At 44.9% G+C, this 17,451-nt stretch overlaps 1 long non-coding RNA gene across 1 annotated transcript; it reads left to right on the top strand.

Annotated features, from left to right (window-relative positions):
- The first annotated feature begins 3,360 nt into the window (after positions 1–3,360).
- Positions 3,361–15,610, top strand: LOC117039797. Its single transcript, XR_004425798.1, has 3 exons — positions 3,361–3,405; positions 13,892–14,006; positions 15,566–15,610. It is a non-coding gene; the product is annotated as an uncharacterized LOC117039797 (long non-coding RNA).
- The last annotated feature ends 1,841 nt before the right edge of the window (positions 15,611–17,451 follow it).

Below are 17,451 nucleotides of genomic sequence, written 5' to 3'. Positions count from 1 at the left end.
CTCGTTCCTTTGCAGAAGCCAGGTACAATGCGTTGTCAGAGCTTGCTAGGGAACTGGTGTACGATAGGTGTTTGGTCCAAGAAGTCTGCGGTGAGTGTTGCCTACCCGTCACGGTATGGGAGGACAACCAATCCTGTTTGATGTTGGCAGAGCCTGGACAGGTCAAAGCCAGACCCAAACACCTGGACATTCTCTTCCGAGACGTGTGTCAAGGTAGTGAGACCAGCTTGGAGAAGCTGAAGTACTGTTCTGGTCAGGTGAACCTGGCAGTTGGGTTCACAAAACCACTTAGCTTCCAACGTCATAGGGAGTTCTGTGAAGGTTTGTGTGTAGGGTAAGCAGTATGCTTACCGATACCCCTGTGGAGAGGCGCGATAGGGGGTGTGAGGTTTGGAGCTTTCAGAGTTAAAGAAGCTCAACAGTTCGCTCCTCCCACAGGGAGGATGTGTCACAACATCCGGGTTATCTGCTGTATGCGATGTCTTTGTGATTTATGTGACGCACCGTTTATTTTCTGTTCTGTCTTACTTTCGGTTCTGAACCGGAGAGACCGGAGTGATGATGTCTTCCCATTCTCCGGGAAAGTGGCTATGATTTATATCCTTGTAATAAAGCGTACTTGCTGTGAAACAACCCAGACGTTGTGGGAGTTTATTTGCTGGCACGAAAGGTACACACACCGTTGCGCAAGAAGAAGTAAGAAGTTTGAACAAACTCTGCTAAAGCACTGGAGAAGCAGGAGAACGCAGAAGGAAGCATGCTGGACACCACTCCAAGTGCTAAACTGGTTTTGAGGCTTTTCCAGTTAAAACCAAAAGCCCCACACAGGCTAAGTCCTTCTGCATGCAGGTCATCTTCTGTGCTGTTGAGCCATGGCCCTTTCCCAGTCTGCAGAGGTACAGGCCATGCTCCTTAGCGTCTCACTCTCAGCTTCATGTAATACTCCTGATCTATATATATACCTAGCCTTTTTCCCTGAGAGGCATTCAAGGTGATTTATAGATAAAAATAAGAACAGTTGAAAACATTGGGGGGGGGAGAGTAATTAAAAAACACTGAAACATTAATAGAATTAAAACTGCAAATAATTACAGGTGCCTCCCTTACATGGGGGTTACATTCCAGGCCCCCATGCGCATAAGGGAAAATTGCGTAGGTGGGGCACACCCTCTAAAAAGCCTCTAAACACCCAGGTTTTCCTGCTCTCCAGATCTCTCTGCCCATACAACTCTCCCTTCAACTAGAGTTGAAGCTCTGGGACCGGCTGGAGGCTGGAGGCTGTGCAGAAAAGCAGGAGGCTGCAGGTAAGGAGCTCCTCCTCAGCTGTTAGGCAGGGAGGCTGACCAGAGTAAACAAAGCCCCATCACGCCTCCAGTCTCTTTGGGGCTTCCTCTGCCCTCACTGATGTCCTCTTTGGGGGAGAGTCTCCTCGTGAGCCATGAGGACTCTCCAGCTTTCTCCTGCCATTGCCTGGTATGATTCTATTTCTGCATTTACCTCCCAGCGCTGCGCATATGTGCAGTTGCGCACAAGTCGATAGTGTGTATGTGTGGGGGATGCCTATACAATAAAAACAGCAGGGCATCATTAAAAGCAACCATTTCGCCAAAGTCTGTTGGGACAAGGAGGTCTTCACCTCCTGGTTGGAAGGGTAACAAGTGTTAGGATATTGGTACAGACCGAGCTGCAAAAGCAGCAGCAGCGAGGCTGATATGACTTGTGTTTTTCCCATGAGAAAGACAGTTGTTTTGTCTTTCTCTCAACCATGTGATATCTTTACTTTCACTTTCTGTTCTGGCTTGAGAGAGATGCTAGATGCATTATGCACAGCTCTGACTTACTGAGCTGGCAAGCAGAGACACACTCTGCATCTTATCTACAATAAAATAGTTTAGCCTTAATGGCTTGTGTGTGTTGTTCTTCACGCTGGGCAACAATCACATATCTATGTGCCACTGGACTCGAGTAGCCAGGAGTGCACCCAGGCTTCGTCCCTACCTGGGGGGGCAGTCTCACAACTTGCCCCATCGGGACGTTTGCTAACAGTAAGGAGGGAGCCAGTCCAGCTTCTCCAGGGAGGGATTTGCACAGTCTGGGAGCAGCCACTGAGAAGGTCCTCTGCCGCATTTGTGCCAAGTGACAGTGGCGGGACCGAGAGAAGGGCCTCTTGGAACCTGATCAGGTTCAGTTGAGGGCATACTCTCTTTCAGATAGCTTAGAACTAAGCCTTATAGAGTACCATCTTCACGGATGCTTAGCTGGACCAACCAGAACCTGGATTTCTGGAGCGGATGCTGTGAGATGTATGGGAACTTAGGCTCCCTTCCCTTGTATGAGGGTAGTCCTTAGTCATTCCCGCTTTGTGCTCCTTGCAACAGGCGCCTGAAGAATGAGCTGCTGGAGATCCGCAGAAAGGGAGCCAAGAGGGGAAGCCAGAGCTGTCAGCAGAGCCTGGGGCGGATCAGCCCCAAAGCCAATACTTGCCGTGGCTGCAACCATCTGGTGTGCTGGGACTGCCACTCCTATAGTGCCAACAGTTCCTGGCACTGCAAAGTCTGCACCAAGGAGGCGTAAGTTTGGCAGCTTGAGTTTGCCAGTGCTACTTCCTGTCCTTGTGCTTCCTGTTCCTTGTCTCTTCCAGCTGCAGCTGTTTCTTGTCTCTGAACCCACATGTTTGAACCCAATTTTGGATGTACAGCTTAGAACCAGCTTTTTATTTAAAGGAAAACATGCAAGATCCTAGCCCTCAACGTTTATGCACAACTTTTTTTGTCTAAAGGCTTTAGGATTCAGGAGTTTTAACTGTCCTGCTCAATAATTTAATCCTCAGTGCATTCTTTCTATTTTCCTTCATAGAAAAGTGAGGCGAATACAGTTAGCAAGGCTGGGTTCTTGCCACCAAGGCCATGAGACTGGTACAGGATTTATTGAGCCAATAATGTTGCTGTGGAATTGTTTGGGCAGAGGGTGCTAACACACCCTTGATAACTACCTACAGGGGAGCTTTGCTGTTCCTGCTGCAAAGCTGTGTCTGCAAAATCCCAAAGTCAGCAACAAAACATCTATAGGTTTGCATAAAGTGTTTCCCCCCTACATAAATGAGGGCTAGAAACTTGAGGTGTTTATTTTAATGAAACAACAACTCAGGAAGCCAAATTCTATTATACATAGTTGTGTAATCATCCATGCTTCAGGAAAACTGAGTGATGGTAAAAACTGAGCTGAACATAAGTGATTAAATTGTTACAAATGGTCTTTTGTAGCACTCTTCTCTCTCTCTCTCTCTCTCTCTCTCTCTCTCTCTGAAGAAATCAACTGGTGACTGGTTCTATGACCAAAGAGTAAATCGATTTGCTAGCAGGCTGGGCAGCGACATTCAAATGTCTCTTCGGTGCAAACCACAGGGTAGGATTTCTTGACACTTCTTGGTCTGAAGAGGAGCAAATAGTCTGTAGTTGCTGGTTCTTATGCAGGATTTTTGGTTGTATTTTCCAATTAAACATAATCAAAAGTTGCCCCAAATAACTTAATAGCTGGCAATTCATGTCCTGGTCAGCGAACTCTTTACATTCTCCACACTCTCCACACCCTTTTAGAAATCTAGCTTGGCTTGCTTACTTGAGCTATCTGTATATTCTCAATATCCTGTGTATTTTCATTCTTCAGCCATGGTGATGGCATGGGCTGCTGAGAAGGAAGGGAGGCAAGCAAGCAAAGCAGCCTAACCAACCCCTCTTCCTTCTTGCTGCCACCAAATGGATGTCTATTTTTTCCTGACTGCCTCCATTGAATATTTTGGACAGTAAGACTTCCGGCGGCGACGCCATTGCGGGTGGTCGTGGGCTGCTTCGGCTGCGAAGCGCCCAGTCCATCCCGGGGGTTTGGAGCCCCGCTACCGCAAAGCGGGGCTCCGGTGGGGTGCGGGAAGAGCGTCCCGCACCCTGGGCTCCCCGGCTGTGCCCGTTGTGGCTCCGAACCCTTCCCTCGCTCCCCCTGTAAAGGGGGAGTGGGGGTGAAGGGACGACGGAGCCGGGCTATAGGGGACATGCCCCAACCGGGATGTAAATGCGGCGGCAAAGCCTGTGATGAGCGTCTAAGTTCTACCTGTCTTTAGCGAATTGAAAGAACCCGGTGGTCGTGAGTATTTGATTGACTTTTATATCTTTGGAACGATCCGGGGGGAAGAGGAAAGGGAGCCTGCCTTCCTCCCTTCGGGAAAGAAAGAAAATAACCAGTTTGAGTGACTGCTGCTACAATAATGGATACAAAGTGTTTGGAATTTGAAAACTGAGACTGCTGAGATTTCCCTTTGGGGATTAAGTGGGCAGAAAATATCTCCTTTTAAAGTTTTGATCTTTACACTCTGGCTTCAGAAAAAATGGCGATGGGAAATTTGGACTGACGTGGGAAACAATTGAAACAAAGGAAGGAAGAGACAGGAACTGAAATTTGACACTCACCCTCTCCTCCAAAATGCTGGACTACGTGTTTGAACTTGTTTTGAACTCTGGTCTAAAGGAGGAAGAAATGCTTGCTGTCTTGAGGCTGGAACTGCTTAATCGGAAATTGCAAGTCTTGAGTGGGATTATAAATAAAAAGAACTTACTTCCCACAGAGGAGGCTTTTCAAAAGTTTTACACAATGGAAGCAAACCTTGGCAAAGAGTTAGAAGGGGTACTTCAAGGATGGTCTGAAATGGCTGGGCGACTCCGGGAAAAGGAACCGTTTGCTGGGGGTGGCAGCCCCGGAACGGGAAAATTTACAATATCCAGACCCCGAGGTGGGAGCTCGGGGGCAAGGGACATGGAATTAAGATATTTACAAGAAGAAGAAGTATGGTACAAAGAAACGGAGGAGCCTAGAAAAGATGTGATGTGTACCCTGAAACTCGATGCAAGGTCTGTTGTGAATACTGCCTGGATCTGTGGACACTTGGTAAAAGATGACATCTCGAGGATTGGTTCCGGCGAAAGACAGAGAAAGACAATGGATAGAGGGGGGGGTGGGATGAAGCACTAAATGTAAAACCCAAATGGTTTGCTATGGTATCTGAAACCGGAGAGTGAAGCTTGTTAAGAATAAGTTTATTTTGAATAAGTAAGGGGATATTGGATTTTAAGTTAAAGCAGCATGATAATGGACAGAAGAAATAAGTTTAGTTTTTATAAGAATATTCTGTTAAGATTTATGATATAATAGGATGATGAAGATAATTGTGTTATCTTTAATTTAAGTTAAAAAAAATTTATAGAGAAAAGGTGTTAAGAAAGTAAAATATGGATTTAAAACCGAAGGTGAAAAGGCAGGGGGAGTCAAACGTCAAGATTCGGAAATAGAATTTTTTTTTGCTAGGTATATAAACAAGAAGAAGAATCCTGGCATTATGTGTATTTGTAATTGTTTTGTATTTGTAGGTGTGGGTCTGGGTTTGTGTTGTATTATGAAAATGCTAATAAATTCTTCTAAAAAAAAAAAGAATATTTTGGACAGTAATTGGCCCAACCTACTCCTGATATAGTGGTACTTCGGGTTACAAACTTAATTCATTTTGGTGGTCTGTTCTTAACCCAAAACCATTCTTAACCTGAGGCGTGCTTTCACTAATGGGGCCTCCCGCTTCCGCTGTGTGGCCGGCACACAATTTCTGTTCTCATCCTGGGGCAAAGATCGTAACCTGAGGTACTACTTCCGGGTTAGCAGAGTTTGTAACCTGAAGCGTTTGTAACCAGAGGTACCACTGTACTGGCGGGTTAAGATGGCAGCAAAGATAGTTATCAAGTAACTTTGCCTGCCCTCATTGAAGATTTAAGTTGTTTTTCTTAGCTTCCCGGATTCTTATCTTATAGTTTGAACGATTTACTGGCTGTTCTAGCTGCTCTATCATTTCTCCACTGCCCCCGTTCTGGCTTTTTACTGTTTTACTGGGCTATTTTTTTGTTTTCTTCTTACTTGGCTTGTTTGACAGAGGTCCGACGGTCCGGAAGGAGGGCAAGAAGAGTTAAGGATTCATTGCCAAGGTTGTCGCTGCCTTACTGAATGGGGATAGATGAGTGAGAGAGTCATTTTAGGCATAAATCTTCTGCCTGGTTGACCAGTTGCTCTTCCAGTGTACTGCATATTGTGACGCTGAGGTCGTCTGACTGCTGGAGCTGTGCAGACTTGAAAAGATTTAGGAACAAGCGAGAGGGGAAGGAAGAGGCATCGACGTGGCTGCCTTGCTGTGAGTAATTTTATGTTACCACTTTCCTGGAAGTGGCAGTATTCCTGTGAGGCAGATTTAAGGATTTCCCCATTACAGTTCCCTTGCAAAATTTGATTTATGGGCCACGGAAAACGCCTAAGAGACTCTGACGAGGCACTATCCTCCCCGAGGACTAAGCAATCAAGGACGGATTTACTCCCCCCTAAAGGTGGGAGTTGTCCTGTGGAATGGTCCTATTCGGTAGTAACTCAAAATCGTTTCAATCCCCTATCTGCCCTCGAAACTACATCAAAAGATGAGGAGGTCCTTAACACGCCACAAATTGAAAACGCTAATGGTAGCACTAACGGGGATGGACCCTATCCAAAGGATGTGCTGGAAACTGAACCCGCTGATTGCACTGGATGTGAGTAACTCCATCTAATAATTAGAACCTTAAATTGCATATTCAAGAGAATGGATGGCCTATCCTCACAACTGCATAGCCTCCATCAAAAACTTGATATGCCAGCACAGGCAGCTCAAGATGGGGCAGTAGGTGATCCAATGTTTCGGCAAAAAGCTCCACCAATCACTGAGCAAACGGATATCTGTAAATATAATTTTAATCCCTTACTGAACCGCCAATCCCTGACTTTACATTCAAAGAAAATTTGCCTAACCATTTGGGATAGGGACCCAAGATGGTCAACTCGTTATGGGGCCAAAGAGCTCCTTAGGGGGCTTCTAAAAGTCAAGGCATCTCAAATAGATCTCTGTCCTGTGCTTCCCTTAGCCCATCAGAACAGATACCAGAGAATGATGCTTGCTTTTCACTCTGCAAGAATACCCTCTCTCATCGTTAGGCAGAAAGTATTTTTGAATAGTCATGGCATCTTTCCAACGAGGGTCTTTATGGATTCCATGATTAGACCTCTTCTATCTGGAGGATTAACTAAGGAGACCGTACGGCCATCATGTTCTGTGCCACAAATGAAGGACGGGTTGGATGCCCTGCGTCAGGGCCAGACCCATAATACCTCCTCTCCTTCAGTTAAATATTATGATTGTGCCAATAACTCCTTGACACCCCTGGAGGAAAGAGAGCTTATCGCCTCCTTTGGAGAGCTACCAGCGTTGGAGCAACAAGAAATTATTAATAGGCTGGACTTACTTAAACTTCAGCTCCTAAATATTGCCAGTAACGGAGCTTTTATGAACAACGATCACTCTAGTTTACCGGTGCCATGCCCCATGGAGGTGGAAGCAACAACTTCCCAATGCCCGCCGCCATACAAGGTGACTTCTGCATTGGATGGGAAGGTCGCGCTTCAGGAAACAGACCCTTCTCCTCCCCTTCAAGCTGGTAACTCATCTTTGGTGCTAATAGACTTATCTGCTCCCCCCTTGATTAATCTATCAAAGAACGGAACTCAGGATAACTCCCTCCTGGATAAATCATTGCCTTCCCACCCCTCCATGCCGGAATTGGAATCATCATATAGCGATGACCACTCAAGAACCGAGGCAGCAGCGGCCACTCCAAGTCTGGCTTCCCCAGCACATCTTCGTTTACCAATAACCCAACATGAGGAAGACAATATAGTGTCGAGAGCCACCTCAGACCCAGCAGGCCATATAAATCAAATGACTACAAGCTTACCTGTTAGATCCCTAATGAGGATGGCTCCAGCTGACCTGGCAGGAGTTGCCTCAGAACCTAGTGGGGTCCGACAGCTAATAATAACGCCAAAGACCACCTCTACTCTTCAGGATGTTAACTCCCTTCCGCCCTTAAAAAACCCTGGACCGCGTGATTTGATTGTGTTACAACCTGCCTCTATTAGAGTGATTGACTCATCACGTCAGGGCGAACATTTTCAGCAGAGAAAAATAACGGACTTTTTTATGGGAGCGTCCATACCGCACAAGAGTCCCCCACAAGAACTCAAATGACAGTTAGCTGGAAGACTCAGAGAACCACCATTATCAATCCTCTGTTGGAACATCGCTGGCTGGCATAAGAAAATTTTTTACCCTGAATTCCAGGCGTATATTAGTTTGTTTCACATTATTATATTACAAGAAACTTGGGAGGAGGGTGAAATTGTCATAAACGGTTTTGACCTGTTATCTCTTCCTGCTTGTCCTTCCCTGAAAGGAGGAGGGCCGAAAGGTGGCCTAGTAATTGGTATCTCACTGAAGTTGCATTTCAAACTTTCATTAGTTTTGACTGCCTCCCCTTATATCTTATCTGGGCTGTTGAAGGGGGGGGGGGAGTTTCACTGTTAATCTCTAATGTTTACCTCCCACCAGGGGGTTCGTCCCTCGAACTTTGTGCCTGATGGGAAATATTAGAAGATCATCTAGTATCATGTCGAGTTACATTTCCCAATATCCAATATATAATTGGTGGGGACTTTCATGCACGTATAGCAGCGAATTGGGATGACTTAACCAAAGCCAAATGGTGGATTGCTCCATGCCTCGATAATTATGATATGAGACTTGCCTTAGGGAGAGTCTCAAAAGACTCTAAAGTAAACGAGGCTGGAGTACTCATTTATCAAATGGCTATCCGCCTAAACCTAGTGCCCCTGAACGGTTGCTGCCCTTTTGATGTACCGGGGGAGTATACCCACCTAGGTATAAAGTCAAATAGCGTATTAGACCATATTTTAGCCTCAAGAGAGCTGATCTCGAAAGCTCTCTCCTTTAAGGTTGACAATATTCAATTAAGTGATCACCTTCCACTTGCTGCTATGTTTGACTTAGACTGGCGGGCACTTGAGCACAGCCATCCAACCCAATTAGAAACCAACGCAGCGTCCAATGTAAGAGGAATAAGGTGGTCTAAGGTTCATGCACAAATGTACCTGAACTTTTTCCAAAAAAGAAGCAGTGTGCAATTAACTCATTTAGTTGCGATTCCCCCTGACCCCAATGTGTTATTGGGGATGTTCAATCATTTTATGGTGGATCTCTCTGCCTTCTTTACGTCACCATCCCAAGCTGCCAATCGTGCTCCGTTCAAATCTGGTGCTCCCTGGTATGACTCGCAGTGCAAACAAGCTAGATCCCATTTGCGCTCAATCTACAATGAATACAAGATTTCAGGTGCTTCCTCCTTGCCAACTATATATTTCCAAGTCAAGCTGGCCTATAAACAGGCCCAGATAAAGGCTAAACGTACGTGGCAATTGAACCGTTGGCAAGCTCTAATCGCAGCATCTAAACCAAATAGATCTCGTGTGTTCTGGTCACTAATCAACAGAGGAAACAGAAAATATACCTTGACTGTTATCCCAGCACCTATATGGGAACAGTTTTTTTAAAAAAGAATTTATTAGATTTTCCAATTAAAAAACCAATTAAAGCCAATACATTATAATACATGGTTAAACACTCCAAGCTCCCCCCTCTCCCACCGAGGGGAGCAATATGCACCAAACCCCCCTCTCACAGAGGTAGCAAAAGTCATTTTACATTTAACCACATACTTTCCAAAGCACAGCTCGCTGATCCTCCTCCCGGGTCAGTCAATTTAATTCCAATCTTTATTCCTTTACAATGACTTCCTCAGTGCCCCTCTTACTGATTTCTATATGGGAACAGTTTTTGAGGAAATGCTTTGCTCATGCAGATGACCGCTCTTCTTCCTGCTTGGAGTACTTGTCTAACCACCTACCTATATGGCCTCCTACCGATCCAGGAGAAATAAAAGATTTGATAGTCCAATTGGAAAAGGGTAAGGCTCCTGGGCCGGATATAGTGCCAGCGGAGGCCGTAAAGTCTCATCCTGAATGGTGGGCCAGAACCCTGGGCAAAGTCTTTGATGCAATAAACACCACGGGCCTCATCCCCAAGTCGTGGAAGGAGGCGATTATCATCCCAATCCATAAAAAAGGTTCCACCGTGAACCCGGGGAACTACCGTAATATCAGTCTTCTTTCAATAATTGGGAAGATATATGCCCACTTTCTGTTGTCTAAATTGACGCAGTGGTCTGAAGAGTTAAATTTAATTGGCCACGAACAAGCTGGCTTTAGACCTAACCGCTCTATAATGGACCACACTATAATTCTCCACCATCTAGCCATGAAATACTCCTCCAACACACGGGGCTATCTATGTGCTGCATTTATCGACTTGAGGGCAGCTTTTGACAGTATTCCCAGAAACATCCTTTGGAAGAAGCTTGTGACCTGGGGCATAGATAGAAGACTCTTATGGCTGTTGATCCAACTACACGAGGGCTCTGTTGCCAGAGTGAGATTAACCCCGGCAGGAGAATTTACGAACCCGGTACCTATAAATAAGGGTGTTCGTCAAGGTGATATCTTAGCCCCTTATCTGTTTAATTTGTTTATAAGTGACATGAGAAATCCCTTAATCGAGTCACAGGATAAAATCCATGCCCCCCACCTTGCGGATTACCGTTGTCCTTTACCTTTGTATGCGGATGATGCTGTGATTCTCTCCTTCTCGTGAGTTGGACTCAACAGAGCACTGAGGATTTTTGCTGCTTATTGCCAAGCAAATCAGTTAGCTATAAACCACTCTAAATCAAAGGTGATGATCTTTTCTAAATCCTGAAGATTGTATAAATGGAAGCTGGATGGTGAGACAGTAGAGCAAGTATCCAAATTTCAATATCTGGGCATATATTTCCAACAAAATTTACGGTGGACATCCCATATTCAGTATCTTCTTAATAAGGCCAAAACAATGTCACATGCCCTTCTCCAGTTTTACTTTTCTGATGGGGCTTTGCATGTGCCCTCGGGACTGAGGGTGTTTAAAGCAAAAGTAGTCGCTATACTTTCATATGCGGCACCACTATTGGCTGCTATGGCCAAATTTACACCCCTCGAGATGCTCCAAAACTATTTTTTGCGCCGTCTTCTGAAACTCCCCCCTTGCGTGAGTAACGCGGCGATTCATCTAGAATTGAAAATCTCTTCAACAGAAACACTGATATGGAAACGAACTCTAAATTTTTGGTTAACACTCTGGCATAGGCTTCCTGATCACTATCTAGCCCAGTGCCTATGGCGGGATGAATTTGCTAGTCCTTGGGCCAGCAAGATCCATGCCAAACCTCTGCATATTGGAATTTCTCCTTCTGAAGTCCTGAATTTAGAATTGATTTCCGCAAAAAAAAAAAAAAAAAAACTTATCAATTTGAGACTAGACGATATAGAACTGCAGCATAATCATATGTTGGGGGGGGGAGTATGTTCCCCTCGGGATTTGGGTATTACATCTACGCAGTATCTCCCATCTTACTTCTCATCCCTTACCACTGCAAAACATCGTTTTGCGTTTATTAAGGCAAGGTTTAATGCCTTTCCTTCTGGGGTCATGTCACATAGATTCTCTAGGGGCCGTGTATCAGATTTATGCTCGTATGATGAGTTGTCGAGGGAATCCCTCCTGCATATTGTTTTTATCTGCCCTTTATACAGTGATGTCAGGAGAAATTTGTTGAGCCCACTGCTCCAAAAAATCTCTGGACTTTCAGTTGAGATCCAGCTTACCCTTTTACTCCAGGATTCTAACCCAATGGTAACCTTGCAAGTGGCAAGGTATCTGACTTCGGTTCTGAACCATAAGAGGTGAAATGGCCTATTACAGGAATCCTAATGGTTATTTTCCACCCCTTTTGGGCATATAACTCCTGATAGTATCATAGGTTGAATTTATATTTATTTCTCCTGATTGTAAATATTTTATGTTATTATTTCTATTTTAATGTAATTATTTTAGCTGTTTTTGCATGGATTGTAAGTCAGGTATGATTTGCGTGTCTATTTATGTATGAGCTTATAGTTGCAATAAAGTTTTATTATATTATTACCACTGTACTGGGTAGAGTGGGACAGCCCTTAGGTGTGGGGTAAATGACAAGGCCTCGGACCAAGTTTTTCTGAAACAAATTATTATTTCACTTACAGTTTTAGGAAGACACCAAGTTAAACATCATTTGAGAAAATGATTTTAGAAAAAAAAGTTTGAAAAGCCAGCAAATAAGCAGAGAGCAACTCTTTCAGCTACTGTATTGTATTCTTTTGTTCAGCTACTGTGTTTTATTCTGTATTTATCCATTTACATTGCTCAGTCCAGCTTCTGGGTCCCTCAGAATCCCCGCCCCCCAGGCTCCTTTATGCTGCAATGGTTTCTTAAAACTATTCAACTTTCTATAACATTGGTTCCACAATAACTGCATTAACCAGTTTTCTAGCTTATAGACAGTGGCCTTGTTTGCACATAACACTATGGCAAATGATGCTTTAGCCTGAACAAGCAAGTGTGCTAGTGAACAGTCAGTAATCTGTGGTCATTTTGCTCCTTCCCTGTTTGTATTGCTGCTGCACCACTGGAAGCTAAGCCATGGTTTGCCACACCTGAACCTGTGCTTATGGTTTGTCTCCCCCAAACAAATTGTGACCACAAGCTCACAAAAAAATAATAATATTGGGCACAGCTTGTGGTCTGTCTGGAACGAGACAAACTGTAAGCCTGAGTACAAATGTAATGCTAAGCCAAACCATGGCTTAATTCCTGCTAGTGTGGTAGCAGCAGGAACAGGGAGGTCCAAAGCAGCTGCAATTTTTTTCCCCAATGCATCAGCGTGTTTGCTTGTTCATTCACTCCTAAGTCATGGTTTGCTTTGGCGTTAACAGTTAACAAGGCGGCGAAGAGATCCCAACAGTGGAAGAATGGCAGATGAAGCTAATGGACTTTATGGAACTCGCCGAACTGACCGCGAGAATCCGAGACCAGAGGGAGGAGAAGGTGTCGCAGGATTGGAAGAAATTTAAGGACTATTTAGTTAACTGTGTAAAATTGAATATTTGAGCGGAATTAGCTGTATAATAAGGCTTTAGCTAGGCAATGTTAGAATAAATTGTTGGTAAGAATTTTTATAGTATATGTTTTAAGTGTTTAAGAATATCTGAAGATATTTGGTTTAAGTTATGAGATACATTCATGTAAAGAAATCTAAAGATTAATAAGAGCTACTGTTAATGTTTATGGAAAAAGATATATAGCTACCCAAAGTATATATTGATTATCAAGGCAGTGGAGGGAGCGGGGGAAGTCCCCTTGTTGAGAAGATAAAACAAGAACGGCATAAAAATAAGTGTTTATTTAGGTATGTATATGTTTACCTTATGTCTATTGTGATTGTTGTTTGATTTGTTTATTGTTTATTGTGTTTTTATTGTATTTGTGTATGTTGTGTTTTTCTTTTTTGATATGCATATGGAAAAATAATAAAACCTTTATAAAAAAAAAACAGTTAACAAGGCAAAAAAAAAAAAAAACTGAAAAAATCACTCCCCCACCCAAAGATTCCAGCTTTTCAGAAGTTTCCATTTCCTCTTAATTGCCAAGTTCCTAGGATGATGGGAGTGGCATTTCTGACAATATAAGGAGGGCTACAGATTGGCTAACTGTGCACTATATATAGCCACTAAGAGAGCTGGGTTTGATGGGCAATATATAAATGTTAACTATTGAATGAACCTACCTCTCAAGGTTATTGGCTGGGTGGAGGATGCATCCTGTGGTTAACCTTGAACTCCCGGGTAGGGGGGGGGGGGAGGAAAGGTGAGGTGAAAATGTTGTGAATAAATGGGGACTGCTCCCAGTATGTGTGCGTTGACCCTAAAAGGTTTGTTATTTTTATCCCCTCTCTTTTAGCTAACAAAAGGGAGACAGCAGGGCAAGCTCTTCTGCAGAAGGCCCAGCTCACCGATACCAAAGGTTCCTCCAAGACAACACTGAAGAGTCCCCAGCAGCAACGCAAGGAACCCAGGTGACTCTCTCTCTCTCCCACCTACCCCACCTGTCAGGGAACTGTCCCCAATGCAGCGCAAGGTGGTGGAAGGGCTCTCCGGATGCTACAGAGAGCCCCAGTCCCACCTTGCCAGCAGCTCCTCCTCTGGTAGCGAAAGGAGCGGCGAGACGTCCAGCGAGGAGGGGGAGAGTTCACAGGGGAAAGGGAGTAGAGGCTCTCGGGATGCAAGAGAGACCCAGCACTCCCACAGTCCTGAGGGCGATACAGGGGAAACACAATTTTCGTCGCCCCAAAGACGTCGTGGGGTGAAAAGAAAGGATGGAAGGTGGGGTTTTCGTATACCGAAACTCTTTTGTTGGGGTCAGAACCGGAAGGGGCCATTCCTGGATTCTGACACTGCTTGATACAGACATGAACTTTTTAGCTCTGCACTGTACATAGTTTGCACAATAAAATCTTTAAAGGAAACAGCGGAGTCCTGGCTGCTTACTCATGAGCAACTAATTGAGAACCTTACACCACCCCTTCTTGCTCCAGCATGCTGGGGCTGTTGTAGCAACGGGAGTCTGTTTTATCCCTCTCACTAGTGGCAGTGAATATCAAAGCACATGAAGGGAAAATTATCAGCATACTTACATTCTCTTCAAGTATGCAGGAAGTGTATATGCCAGAGTTTTTCAACCGTTTGAGTCCACAGCTCCCTTGGCCAACTACATTTGTTCTGCAGCACCCCTGGGGGGCTCAGGAGCCCAGGTATATTACCCCTTGCCAACAGAACCAGCAGCCCCTCACTGCTTTTTGCGCACCCTCCCTTGTTGAGTGTTCGCTCAGCCTCCTCTCTTCTCCCCTCTCCTTGGGAGACCTCTGAGCAGCCACTGCTGCCACCCATGGTCTCTGAGCTGCCCACCCCGCCCCCAAAGAGAGGTGCTTCCTCACACTGCCCCACAGGGGCCTGGGAAGCAGCCCCTGGCCAGACCCAGAGGCACCATTTGCCTGGGGAGCTTGTAGCCAGGGCTGCTGCAACAAACAGCCATGCAAGCCTTGGGGAGGCAGAGATTCAGGAGGGCATCAGAGGAAGGGAGGGAAGGAAAGAGGGACAGAGGCCAGTGTTGCCACAGTGCATTGGTTGAAAACCACTGGCCTATGCATATTGCATTTGCATGCAAGCAGTTTTCAGGATGCAATTGCATTTTAAGACCGGAGGCTTAGAATAGCTGTAAAAAGGCAAGGTCTGCCGTTCAGCTGTGCATTGATGAAATATGCCACACATTTCATGGAAAATAGCCTTGTGTATGAGTCTGCTGTATGTCTCCTCCTCCCCCACCTATTACTGGAACAGAGACGCCCAACAGCTTTTCTACTGAGATAATAGAGCTCTTCTTGCGCAATGTTCTCCACATCTGGTGTAGGCAGTGATGAGCTGGGTGGATCAATGATTTGACTTTGTATGAGACAGCTTCCTATGTCTTTGTGTTCTCTGCTGCCTGATCCTTTGAACTAGAGATGCCAGGGATTGAACTTGGACCCTTCCACCAAGTCCTTTATTGCCATTCACCTGTCTAGACTGTTACTTCCAGCTTGACCCCTGATCACTTGGAGCTCCGAGATGCAAGGAGTGACACATGAGTCTGGATGGCTTCCACACTTGTCTCTTCTCCTACAGCTCCTGGCCCCAGGTTAGAAAAGACCAGTTCCAATTCTTATAAGGTGTATATCCCAATCTGTAGGGGAATCTGTGGCTTTCCAGGAGTTGCTGAACCACAACGCTAATAATTTCTGACCATTGACCATGCTGGCTGGAGCTGATGGGAGCTGCAAGCCCAACAACAATGCTTTCAAAAACTAGTTATTAATTCTCACTAATATCCAAAAACACCACTTTTCAGAATGAGCAATCATTTTTATGCCAGCAGTTTGTGACATGATGCAATTCACTTGTTTTCTGTAGTGCCTTTTGAATATTTGAAAAGAATCATACGGTGATGGAATCCAAAGGTACTGTAGGACAATTCCTGTGCTGTTTGAGCAGTGCTTTCCACCAGAGTTAATTTCTTTATTTGCTGAGATGGAGGGTGCACATGGTCTGCCTTTTATGTGCCCTTCAGCTTTTTCTCACCTGGTTTGCTTGTAGCAAGCTAAACGCAGAGATATCCATATCAACTTCATGTAAATCTCCTCTGCGATATGACTTTCTATGATAACCTATGAATGTCACTTCTATTTAGTGAACTAGTGGATGGCCTGGATAATGGAGGCTGCATTCTGTTTTTACCCTATCTGGTTGGATAGCCATCTGCCATGTTCTAGTTGAGATTCCTGCATTTTAGGGGGTTGGACTAGATGGCCCTTGGGGTCCCTTCCAACTCTATGATGCTATGAACTTCTGGTGGAAGGGTGGGGGTGGGAGGGAGCCACAACTTGCCCATCCTTGTTTTAGAATGTGCTGCTTTAGAATCACAGGAGAATTCTAGGCAGTTAAATCTGTTGAGCTCAACTGAGAGAAGAGAGGAGTGGATGAGGTTTGATTAGAGGGAGAGAAAAGGTAGGTAAGTTGGGGCGGATAATAGCCCTTTTTAGACTTTCCTCCCTAACCCTTTCATATACTGAATGCCTGGGGTGGGGGTGGCTTGCTAGGGGTCAGGATATTGCCTGCAGAACCTGTGCCTCTGCTTTTGGGGTGGTCCTCAGTGAACTCATGCTGGGAAATAATTCTATGCATGTTGCAGAGAAAGAAAGCAGAGTTTTATTTTCTCCCTCCAGTAATACTAGAAATCAAGCATTGACCAGCCTCCTTTCCCATCCTCACCAGCCTTCCAGATATTGTTGGACTACAACTTCCATCAGTTCCTGATCTTAGGTGGGGCTGATGGGAGCAGGAGTCCAGAAACATCTGGGGGGGGCACAGGTGGGGGAAGGCTGAAACAGACAAAAGGAAAGATCTATTGACCCAATGCACTTCTCAATTTATGGAATTCGCTGCTGCACAACATGTGGCAGTTGGCTAAGGCTTTAAAAGGGGATCGCCTAAATTCATGCAGGTTTACAGCTGTTGCTAAATGGAAGGGTTAGTGGTTTTTATTCTGCTGTGCCTCAGCTGATCCCATTCTCAGTGTGACTGCAGAAATTTCCAGGTAGACATACTGTTCCATTTCCAATCCTCACATTTAAGCTTCCTGCTTTTCCTCCCACAAATGTTCCAAGAATTTCTTATTGGTTCTGCTTTGGCTGTGCTATAGAGCAAGAGCACACTTCAGATAGCAGTCATGTGATACATCGAGGAAGCAGAGCAGAGCTACTAATAAAGCAGAACAATGTTCAGACTATTATTGCGTTGATGATGCACTGCAGGAAACAAGTCTGGAGGGTACCCTGTTCAGAGAGATGAATGTCCTTGGTCTGCTCCAGGAAATATATGCTTATGATCTCCCCGCTTTTTGTTTCTTTGCAGCCCTCAACAAGAGAG

Source organism: Lacerta agilis, chromosome W (genome assembly GCF_009819535.1).
Source record: "Lacerta agilis isolate rLacAgi1 chromosome W, rLacAgi1.pri, whole genome shotgun sequence".
NCBI classification, from domain to species: Eukaryota; Metazoa; Chordata; class Lepidosauria; order Squamata; family Lacertidae; genus Lacerta; species Lacerta agilis.
This window is presented reverse-complemented; position numbering and strand designations above follow the sequence as displayed.